Here is an 11687-nt window from a genome sequence, read left to right as displayed (position 1 = left end):
TTTACCCTTGTGTCTGTCTTTCTTTCTTTATCTCTATTTATATGTAAATTGGTGTATTTCCAAAATTGTATCCACAATTGTTTTAGTTTTTGTTCCACACTACCATTGAGGAAAAGTTCATGGCTTTTTTTTTTTGTATAAAGGTTTTTCCTCATCCTAAATAGGTCATATTAGGGAAAGTCCTCAAATACCAATGTGCCAGAGGTTACTGCCACACACACTGTGACAGAACACCCTTGCAATGAATAGAAAAATTAAAAAAAATAATGATAATTAGGCAAGGGACTATCAACAGAAGAGGGTGACCTCAATTTCAATATTGTGGGAAGTGATAGCTTAGAGAAGCAGTGTCCTTTGAGTAAAGGATGGGTAAATATGTAAGTGAAATAGGTAATGAATTAATGAAAGGGAAAGTTTCCCACCACGCGAGTGTAGCGTGGGATGGTCTGGAATGGGGGAGGTGATGGGGTCTGTGTGCTTTGGGCAGGGAATAACAAGGACAGTGAGTAAAAGTAGATCAAGGGAATTACCGGTGAAGGAGCCAAATGCCTAGATTGATGTGGAAGAATAAAATATGAAAGAAGAAGAAACAAAGTCTATGATAAAAGGAAAAAATTAACCCCGTGGGTGGTCGGTTGGAGTTACCTGAACGAACCGTGAGGGGGATGAGAGAGGTGGAAGAGGGGGAGGGGATATGGAAGTAGGAAGGGGGAGGTGGAACAGGGATGACATCATGGATGAAAGGAATGATAATAAATCAAAGGGAACTTTGATAAGGTTTGTAATAAAAACAGTGATATGAAAAAAGTGTAAACACAAGATGTTCGGAAGATGAAATGTGGAATCAGTGACTAATGGGTTGCTGAGAGAGAGAGAGAGAGAGAGAGAGAGAGAGAGAGAGGAGAGAGAGAGAGAGAGAGAGGAGAGAGAGAGAGAGAGAGCAAAAACCTAAGATATAATATGTTATGCCTTTGCTCGTTAAAATAACTGTTACATTCAATATCTTGGTGTCCATCTTGGGGTCCATATTCTCAGAACTGAGTAATTGTTGTGGATTTCAGTTTATAAATGGTCATAGAAAGGAAATTGATTTTGAAAAAAAAAGAAAAGAAAAAAAAAACATAGACTTTGTTCATCTTTTTTAGCTTTTCATAAAAACAGTTGACTTTTTATTATGATTTAAAATTAAGAAATTTTCGGGTAACCAAAAATAATTCGATGCTAACAGTACGTTTTGAGAACAATTAATATGAAGAAATCTACACAAATGAAAAAAAAAAAATTGCCCAAATCTCTCTCTCTCTCTCTCTCTCTCTCTCTCTCTCTCTCTCTCTCTCTCTCTCTCTCTCTCTCTCTCTCTCTATCTATCTCTCTCTCTGTATTTTGTACTTAGAATTGAAATCAACCCATCTTCACCATCGTAGCTAATTGGTAGTTTGTTACTTGGCATTCAATTAATGATAAATTTTGCACATTTTTACGTGTTTTTCATATTCAAATAAGCCATATATATTTTTGATACATTAATGTCTGGATTCTCTTAACGACCTCGGGATCAGAGCCCCAGGCGAAATCACACAAAGACAAGAGCTTGGCTCCGGCCGGGAATCGAATCCTGGTCGGCAAGCTTGTATAAACAGTGACTAAGCCACTTGGCCACGAAGAAAGATAAAAGTCAATGACAATTCTCCTGTACTTATACATGTCGAATTCAGGTATTTTGTACTTAGAATTGAAATCAACCCATCTTCACCATCGTAGCTAATTGGTAGTTTGTTACTTGGCATTCAATTAATGATAAGTTTTGCACATTTTTACGTGTTTTTCATATTCAAATAAGCCATATATATTTTTGATACATTAATGTCTGGATTCTCTTAACAACCTCGGAATCAGAGCCCCAGGCGAAATCACAAAAAGACAAGAGCTTGGCTCCGGCCGGGAATCGAACCCTGGTCGGCAAGCTTGTATAGACAGTGACTAAGCCACTTGGCCACGAAGAAAAATAAAAGTAAATGACAATTCTTCTGTACTTATACCTGTTGAATTCAGGTATTTTGTACTTAGAATTGAAATCAACCCATCTTCACCATCGTAGCTAATTGGTAGTTTGTTACTTGGCATTCAGTTAATGATAAATTTTGCACATTTTTACGTGTTTTTCATATTAAAAAAAGATACATATATTTTTGATACATTAATGTCTGGATTCTCTTAACGACCTCGGGATCAGAGCCCCAGGCGAAATCACACAAAGACAAGAGCTTGGCTCCGGCCGGGAATCGAGTTCTCAGTACAAAATACCTGAATTCGACAGGTATAAGTACAGAAGAATTGTCACTGACTTTTATCTTTCTTCGTGGCCAAGTGGCTTAGTCACTGTCTATACAAGCTTGCAGAGCAGGGTTCGATTCCCGGCTGGAGCCAAGCTCTTGTCTTTGTGTGATTTCGCCTGGGGCTCTGATTCCGAGGTCGTTAAGAGAATCCAGACATTAATGTATCAAAAATATATATGGCTTATTTGAATATGAAAAACACGTAAAAATGTGCAAAATTTATCGTTAATTGAATGCCAAGTAACAAACTACCAATTAGCTACGATGGTGAAGATGGGTTGATTTCAATTCTAAGTACAAAATACCTGAATTCGACAGGTATAAGTACAGAAGAATTGTCATTGACTTTTATCTTTCTTCGTGGCCAATTGGTTTAGTCACTGTCTATACAAGCTTGCCGACCAGGGTTCGATTCCCGGCCGGAGCCAAGCTCTTGTCTTTGTGTGATTTCGCCTGGGGCTCTGATCCCGAGGTCGTTAAGAGAATCCAGACATTAATGTATCAAAAATATATATTTCTTATTTGAATATGTAAAACACGTAAAAATGAGCAAAATTTATCATTAATTGAATGCCAAGTAACATACTACCAATTAGCTACGATGGTGAAGATGGGTTGATTTCAATTCTAAGTACAAAATACCTGAATTTGACAGGCAAAAGTACAGAAGAATTGTCATTGACTTTTATCTTTCTTCGTGGCCAAGTGGCTTAGTCACTGTCTATACAAGCTTTCCGACCAGGGTTCGATTCCCGGCCAGAGCCAAGCTCTTGTCTTCGTGTGATTTCGCCTGGGGCTCTGAGCCCGAGGTAGTTAAGAGAATCCAGATATTAATGTATCAAAAATATATATGGCTTATTTGAATATGAAAAACACGTAAAAAAGTGCAAAATTTTATCATATATATATATATATATATATATATATATATATATATATATATATATATATATATATATATATATATATATATATATATATATATATATATATATACAGTATTTCCCGTGTCATAAGACGCACCTTTTTTCACGAAAAATTACCCCAAAAATCACCCAATCCTCTTAACACTAAGAAAAAGTTGTAGAGGGGAGTTTGACACACCTTAAACACTAAACTATTGACTTAAAAGCACTCAAATCACGAGATAGAATATAAACCTACAGTCATCATTCATATAAGATAAATTAATTCATTTTTATATTGCACTTCATTTAATGAAATACAGTAGCAGATTATTATTATTATTATTATTTTTTTTGGGGGGGGGGGGGGGTAATCAGCTGATGACTCGCTAACCCCCCTTCCACAAGTAAACATGCCAACTAGTGGTCTCGAAGCAGACGAACTGACACTATGACATAGTTGTTTATTAAGTATATATCTATTTTCTTATATTTTGTTGATATATTGTAATAAAGCAATATATTCATAATGACTTTGTTGCCCGAGTTCTGAAATAATACAAACACACAGTTGCTGAATACGTCCTTGGAAAAAAAAAAAAACTTGTTAGTTGAGTGCAGTATTACCAAGTTTGCAGAAAAGTAATTAACCCAGAATCACATAAACAGTAGCGAAAGTATTCGACCTAAAAGAATTTATAGATTTCTATAATCAATAACTACATTTAGTGTGAATATTTATAGGGTATATGAGGAATTTTGGAAATATCACTAGAATTTTACATCTTTACCAAAATTTTATAAAGAACCTTTGGAAACGCTGCTTTCATGTAAAGAACACTTGAAACTTCAAGCACATGAGTAAAAGTGTAGTTGTGGTGGAAACTACGATTGATTTAGTCGTTTCTTATAAGAATATGTAATAGAATTGGAATAATCGGCATATAGGTAATAAATATTAACTTGAACAATTCATAATACAACCAAAATAAGAAAAGTTACTGTACCAGACAAAAATCATGCAAGAATCGCTGACCATGGATTTCTGCTAAGAAGTTTTTAAAATCTTCATTTTTTTTTTCTAAAACCACTTTCCTAATTAAAGGGTGCGTCTTACCACTTTTAGCGTCTTATCACACGGGAAATACGGTATATATATATATATATATATATATATATATATATATATATATATATATATATAATATATATATATATATATATATATATATATATATATATATATATATATATATTTACACATATATATACATATATATATATATATATATATATATATATATATACACACACACATATATATATATATATATATATATATATATATATATATATATATATATATATATATATATATATATATATATATATATATATATATATATATATACTGTATGTATGAATGTATATATGTAAGTATGGCAACGTTAAGCATCAACTGCTACTGCTGGTCTTTTAATTACATTTAATATATATGGCACGTCTTCATGGAATTTACAGTAATTTCTACCAGGACACTTTCTTCCGTATTACGCAGAAATAAATGTTTTTAAGATGTCGGCTCAAAATGTTGAAATAACCTTTGGACGTTGAAAAAAAAATAAATAAATAGATAAATTAAAATTAAAAAAAAGGCGATAAAAAAGTACAGAACATTATGAAGAGTGTTTGTGTAAGGATCATTCCAGTCTCCATAAATGACCTCCCATTTTTTAGTATCGAAGTCATTTTCATGATTACTCTCAACAGAAAGGGAGGATCCTTCCAGTCGCCGTGAATGACCTCTAATTTTTTAGATTCAAAGTACTTTTAAATGACTACTCTCAACATTGAAGCTTAAATGCTAATTTCTTTACGTTTTTTGTTGAAATATTTCTTTGAAATACCGAAAAACCAGGTTCGTTAAGTAAAGTTTCTTCTTATCTATTATATGTTTTCTTTTATAACTATTATATCTTACTGATTTACATAAGTTGAATGTACAGCAGAAATTTTAAAACGTATTTTAAATAAACAAGAAAGAACTCTTGCTTTATAAAGTGTAAAAAATCTTTGACGATCTCCGTTACATTATTTCATGAAATGACCAATAATAATTGTAATTCTTAACAAATATTGTCTAAATTTATGAAAAGTATTTGTTCTTTTTACACACCACGGTTTTTTTTTCCAACACCCGAAAGTCAGTAAAGACTTTATGAAATATATTTCTTTTATTTTCCCCGATATTTATTTTAAATTTAATTTCTCCACACATCAAACAATGCATTATTCGGTTTCTTTAGGTTCCTTTTTTTAAAACATAGACAACAAAACTCCAAAAGAGCAATAATTATCTAGTAATTTTGAATATACAAAGAAAAGACTTTAGAGTTTGATCAAAAGGTGTTTAGTGAAGGTCGAAGTAGCTCAGATGAACTGAGGTTTAAACAAAACTTATCGTCTGCTTACAAAATTTTCTTTCAACTTTATAATGCTTTTATTTGTTTCTTTAGGGAGTATCGTGCACAGGCCCTACGTAAATCATTATCTCACTCCCATTTCCATTTCCCCAGATTAGAAGCAATTAACTTGAAATAAAAAAAAATCCTCGTATTCAATATGCTAATCAGCATTTAATGAAAGGTGACGTAAGCTGACAAAAAGCATGCCGAAGAAGATAACTGTATTTAGATTATATTTATGATAAATCGAATAGCAATCATACAAACTCCGATACATAATTACATAGTTTAAATAAAACTAATCTAAAAGAGAATGGAAATATAATCGCCATATAATGACCATGCTTATTCTAATTATTACAATAACAACAACAACAACAACAGGTTATGGTGGCCTGTTGGTAAAGTCCTTAACTGGTGATCGCTACACTTGGTTTCAAGTCCTGCTCAAATTCGTTAGTTCCTTTGGTCGTTGTAACCTCACCACCCTTGTCAGCTAAGGATGGGGGTTTGGGGGAGCAAACAGGTCCACCTGCATGGCATTTCCTGGTCTTAGCTTGAGGGAAAATGGGCTGGGCGCTGTTCATATGTATATGTATATTCAGTCTCTAGGGCATTATCCTGCTTGCTAGGGCAATGTCACTGTCCCTCGCCTTCGCCATTCATGTGTGGCCTTTAAACCTTTAAAATACAGCAGTTTCTAGTCGAGTGCAAGACATAGGTCTCATGCATGTCAATTCATGTCTGGGGTTATGCCAGTTTTCAGTATCATGCCGGCCGGTACGGATTGGTGATGGTGGAAGATTTTCGTCTGATCGTTCACAGCCAACCGACCTTGTATGGAGTGGCCCTGACTAGTACATCTTTGCTGATCATAGCGATACGCAGAACCTTTCACCACGATAAGGTATACTCACCAATATCGTAAAATATACACGAATAGATATAGAAATAGAAAATAAATTAAAAGATTACACAATTCTAAACATTTGAGTTTATAAAGCCACAAGCAAAAACTAAAACGGAATGATCTAAGTCACTCAAAAGGTTTGGATTTTACATTACATCTATTTTCTTATTGAGTGTTATTTAAACTGTCATCGTCTCGTCCGTTTAATGAACATTCAACGCCCGCCATGCTCAGAAAAAAACGGAATCCCTTTTTTTTTTTTTTTTTTTTAGTTTATTTATTCGACTGCTCGTACGTAGGATTTTCAAATTATAAAGAAAAATGGCTATATGGGTGAAAAATTATATTTTGACAGTTTGAAATGATCGTTGATAGCACGGTTGAAGTTGATTTGCTTTTGAAGAAAGAAGTAAAGCAAGATGGATCTAACGTCAATGAAATGATTAAGACAAATATATGAGAATAAATGAAATACTTGTAAATGGTACAAATAGATAAAAGGCATAATAAACTGAAAAAGTGTATGGATAAGTTATTTTTTAAATAGACGAAGCAGATACAGGCAACAGTTATTGTTTATGTTGGGGCCTTCGAAGAGGGAAAAGCCTCTTAGACTTGAGAATGAATCTCTGTTAAGGAGATTTTAGCCTCAAATAGGATCTAGTTTAATTTGTGAGTACTGTTATTGCACCGCAAATTGTTCATAGACTGATCATTCATTTCATGTTATTTCTCACTGACTTGATGAGAACAAACTTTATTAATTTTCCAAAGAACAAAGGAAAATGCATTCGATTTGGAACTTTAAAGCCACGAAGCTTTTATAACGTATTTCCATTTGATCGGAATCTGATAAGAAATACGTTGAAAAAGCTCTTATGATAATTTCTTTACTTATGAATTAAAAACGGGAAAATCCCTTATTTCCTGTTGATAAAAACGAATGAAGTTAATCTTTGAATAATTATTTTTTTTTCGCCTATCTGCTGTTTCATTGTTCTTGGGCTCATGAAACGATTAATCAGGATAATGGAAGAGATTACTTCCTTCCCAAGACAGACGCTACTCAGTCCAGGAAATATGATAAAGGAAATAATATTATTGATAATGAGACTCATATGAAAGAAATGAGACATCAGTAAATAGTCTAAAAAATTACGATTCTGAATGGGACAAACGGTTTTTGAATGAAGACAGGAGAATATGTTTGATTTCGTTGTTGTCAAATTTCGTAGGTCTGTCTTTTAATTCTTATCATATCTAAAAACTAATGTGATAATCTTTATTATGTTCTAGCTCACATCTTTATAAGAAATACAGGGGTAATAATCTAAAACCATTCTTTGTGAACTCTTTCTTTTACTGAGAGAAGTTGCAAAATGTTTCGTCATCGCAGCTTAGCACCCTCAGAAATGGGAAGAAGGTCAGAGCTGCCAGTTATGGAATTTCCAGCGAGAATAACTGAATTCGGGTGTTATGACTTTTGCCGCATACTGTACAAGCTATAGCTTGTAAGAAAGAGTAGTGATACGAGAGTACGAGACCACCGACGAATTGTACGATATGTTCGAAGGAGGAAGGATATCACCTTCGAGAAATTACGAACTCTCTAAACCAGTGGTCACAATCAAGAGGTCAAGTATTTTATGGAAGTGAATTCAGTCATTCTACGAATTATATTATCTAGTGATGTGACTGTCCTTAATTTTTAAAGGCCTTTGGGCACACACGCAGCAACCTACATGGTACTCCCTGCTTTAATAGTAAGGGTCATAATACCTCAATCCTCAAGTGGCATTGGTCACAATCAAGAGGTGTTATAAGAATATGCTTCTATTTACTTAGAGCAAAACGGATTATTGAGAGACCGATGGCAATGTCTACCTCCCATTTAGCATCCATACTGACATCGTCGACAGAGATAAATTGAAACTGCTGGTAGAGAGAATATTGAGGTTAATCAAGCGATATGCCGAAGAACTTTGTGAGGTGTTGCCGCCAAAGCTTTGGCTTATATTCCGCACCAGGTGACATCGTTACGTAAACTGTCAGCCATAAAACCTTTCCTACACTCGCCTGAGAAGGTGGAAAGGAAAATCCATATCTTGTTTGGTAGACGGTTAGGTGTGTATCTCTCCTATCGGGAATTCCCCTGTGTTTGTCTTCCACTTCATAAGATTGCCACCATAATCCATTACTTAAAAGTTTTCTATTTATAGAACACATGATACTTAAGCATATTTTTAATAGAATAGAAATATTGAAAAAAAAAAAAACGTCATTTGAAACTAAAACATTACCTTTTGAGATTACGCTTGCATTGAAATAAATTCTCTATCTCTCAGTCTTTATAAACTATGAATTGAAACTTTTATATACAGTAGTATTTGTTCTTATAGCCAAATACTCTTTTATTTTGACGTTCTATAACTTACTATTTCACTTTTATAGATGGAGGCAATGGCCGTGAATTGAATTGTCAAAATTGACCTTAATTCTCGTGTTAACTCGAATAGTTTAAACAATCGACATTTGGAGATTGTTCATGGTCACTTAGCAACTGAACAACAATTATATTTCGATTTAATTTGCAACAGGCTAATATTCCTGTAAGAACATTCTCATTCAAGTAGATGAAAATGTAAGTATATCTTATCTCACAGGATTGTTGATTCTGGGGTATGCTAGACAAGTAAATTCAGCTTTTGCTATTTACAGAACAGGGCGATTACTTTAACCAGAATTGTGCTCAAGCCAAATTATATTAAATCATAATTAATCAATACTATTAAGTTAGTATTTAAAATTGACTGACCATCCAACCATAAGAATAAAGAACGGTCTTTCTACGAGCTGATTGCAAAGCAAAATACTATGATCTGCACGAAAACAAACTGCCTAAAAATATCCCTCTAATTTTCCTCAACATTTCACAATATTTATAAGTAAAATTCCTCATTCGTTTTAGATAACTGCACTAGCAAACCCGAAGAAAGATAGAATTAAATAAAGGAGAATAATTTGGGAGTTAATAAAATAAAATGGCGTTCTTGGCGGTCAACCTTTGCGTTTACATATTTGGGGCATTTTGGGTTGTAGTGGCCTATTGGAAACATCCCTTCCTGGAGGTCTGCCAATCTGGGGTTCGAGTCACGTTCAAACTTGTTAGTTTCCTTTAATGTCTGCATCCTCACCATCCTTGTCAACTAAGGAGGTGGTATTTGGAGGAGGAGGCTTGGGCGCTGACTATATGTATATAGGGCCAGTCTCTAGGCCTTTGTCAGTATCCCTTGCCTCTGCCATTCATGAGAGGTCTTTAAACCTTTAATAAATGTTTGCATCAATACTGAGTATTCGAGGTTATGTTCGAAGAGAGCTCTTGACGAGATAATTTTCCATAAGTAGTATAAATATTATACACAAAAGTTCTCCTAATTGGAAAAGGGAAAAGTGAATATCTATCAACCAGTTCTATTTCGAGATATCCAACCTTTGAATAATGGGTATAAAAATGACGCTGGAGCCAAATGAAGTTATGAAAAAATTTTTTTGATTATATTTCCAAAACATTTCACAATTACTTTGATGATTGAAGTAACATAATCATAACCTGGTCAGCTTTGGAAAGAGTCTGCAAACGACTTTGAATTGTGTTACTAAAAACTCCGGAGAATTGGCTTTCACGCAAAATGAATTCAATAAATTTTCTCTCTCTCTCTCTCTCTCTCTCTCTCTCTCTCTCTCTCTCTCTCTCTCTCTCTCTCTCTCTCTCTCTCTCTCGGAAAATGACTTCCCCTAGTGTCATATTTGATAAAATTCTCTCTCTCTCTCTCTCTCTCTCTCTCTCTCTCTCTCTCTCTCTCTCTCTCTCTCTCTCTCTCTCTCTCTCTCTCGGAAAAATGACTTCCCCTAGTATCATATTTGATAAAATTCTCTCTCTCTCTCTCTCTCTCTCTCTCTCTCTCTCTCTCTCTCTCTCTCTCTCTCTCTCTCTCTCTCGGAAAATGACTTCTCCTAGTATCATATTTTATAAAATTCTCTCTCTCTCTCTCTCTCTCTCTCTCTCTCTCTCTCTCTCTCTCTCTCTCTCTCTCCTCTCTCTCTCTCTCTCTCTAAAAAGATGACTTCCCTAGTATCATGATATTTGAAAAAATTATCTCCCTCTCTCTCTCTCTCTCTCTCTCTCTCTCTCTCTCTCTCTCTCTCTCTCTCTCTCCTCTCTCTCTCTCTCTCTCTCTCTCTCTCTTATATATATATATATATATATATATATATATATATATATATATATATATATATATATATATATATATATATATATATATATATATATATATATAAAATGACTTCCCCTGGTATCATGATCTGTGATAAAATCCCCCCCCCTCTCTCTCTCTCTCTCTCTCTCTCTCTCTCTCTCTCTCTCTCTCTCTCTCTCTTAGATAGTTTTATTGATTGAAATGAAAGGACAAAACCTGTTTATTTCAGAAATTTACGTGAAATTTATTTACTTGTTTGATTTCATTAGTATTAAAATTTTATTTCTGATGACCTCAATAGATGACCTTTCAAAATTGAAGGTTTCCCATTTTTTTATACAAATATATTCGGAAAAAATCTGAGACTCAATAACATCTCACATAGAGATTGGTTATTACTTAAAAATCCTAACCCTCCAATCGAAGATGATTTTGAAAACAGATTTGTTGGTGAGACCAAAAAAAAAAAAAAATAAATAAATAAACGGGGGTTGGGGAAAAAGGTGAAAGGGTCTGTTGTTGAACAATATATCATAGAAAAGAAAAGTTCGTTCAGTTTCCATAACGCTTCTAGAAAAGCAACTTTCTAAAAAAGAGCGGACAAGGAGAGAAATTAGAAATAAAATTGGAGGAAAATCAAGAGGTGGAAGAAAAGTCGGAAAAATATAATTTCAATCAGAAAAGAGATGTTATGTTCCAGTTTATGAAGGAATCAATTTCCATGCCATAAAAGTCTGAAATATTTCTTTTTTTTTTATAATACTCTCATCTTTGAAAAAAAACAAAACAAGAAAAGCATAGTTTCTTATTAA

Source organism: Palaemon carinicauda, chromosome 7 (genome assembly GCF_036898095.1).
Source record: "Palaemon carinicauda isolate YSFRI2023 chromosome 7, ASM3689809v2, whole genome shotgun sequence".
Classification (NCBI taxonomy): Eukaryota; Metazoa; Arthropoda; class Malacostraca; order Decapoda; family Palaemonidae; genus Palaemon; species Palaemon carinicauda.
This window is presented reverse-complemented; position numbering follows the sequence as displayed.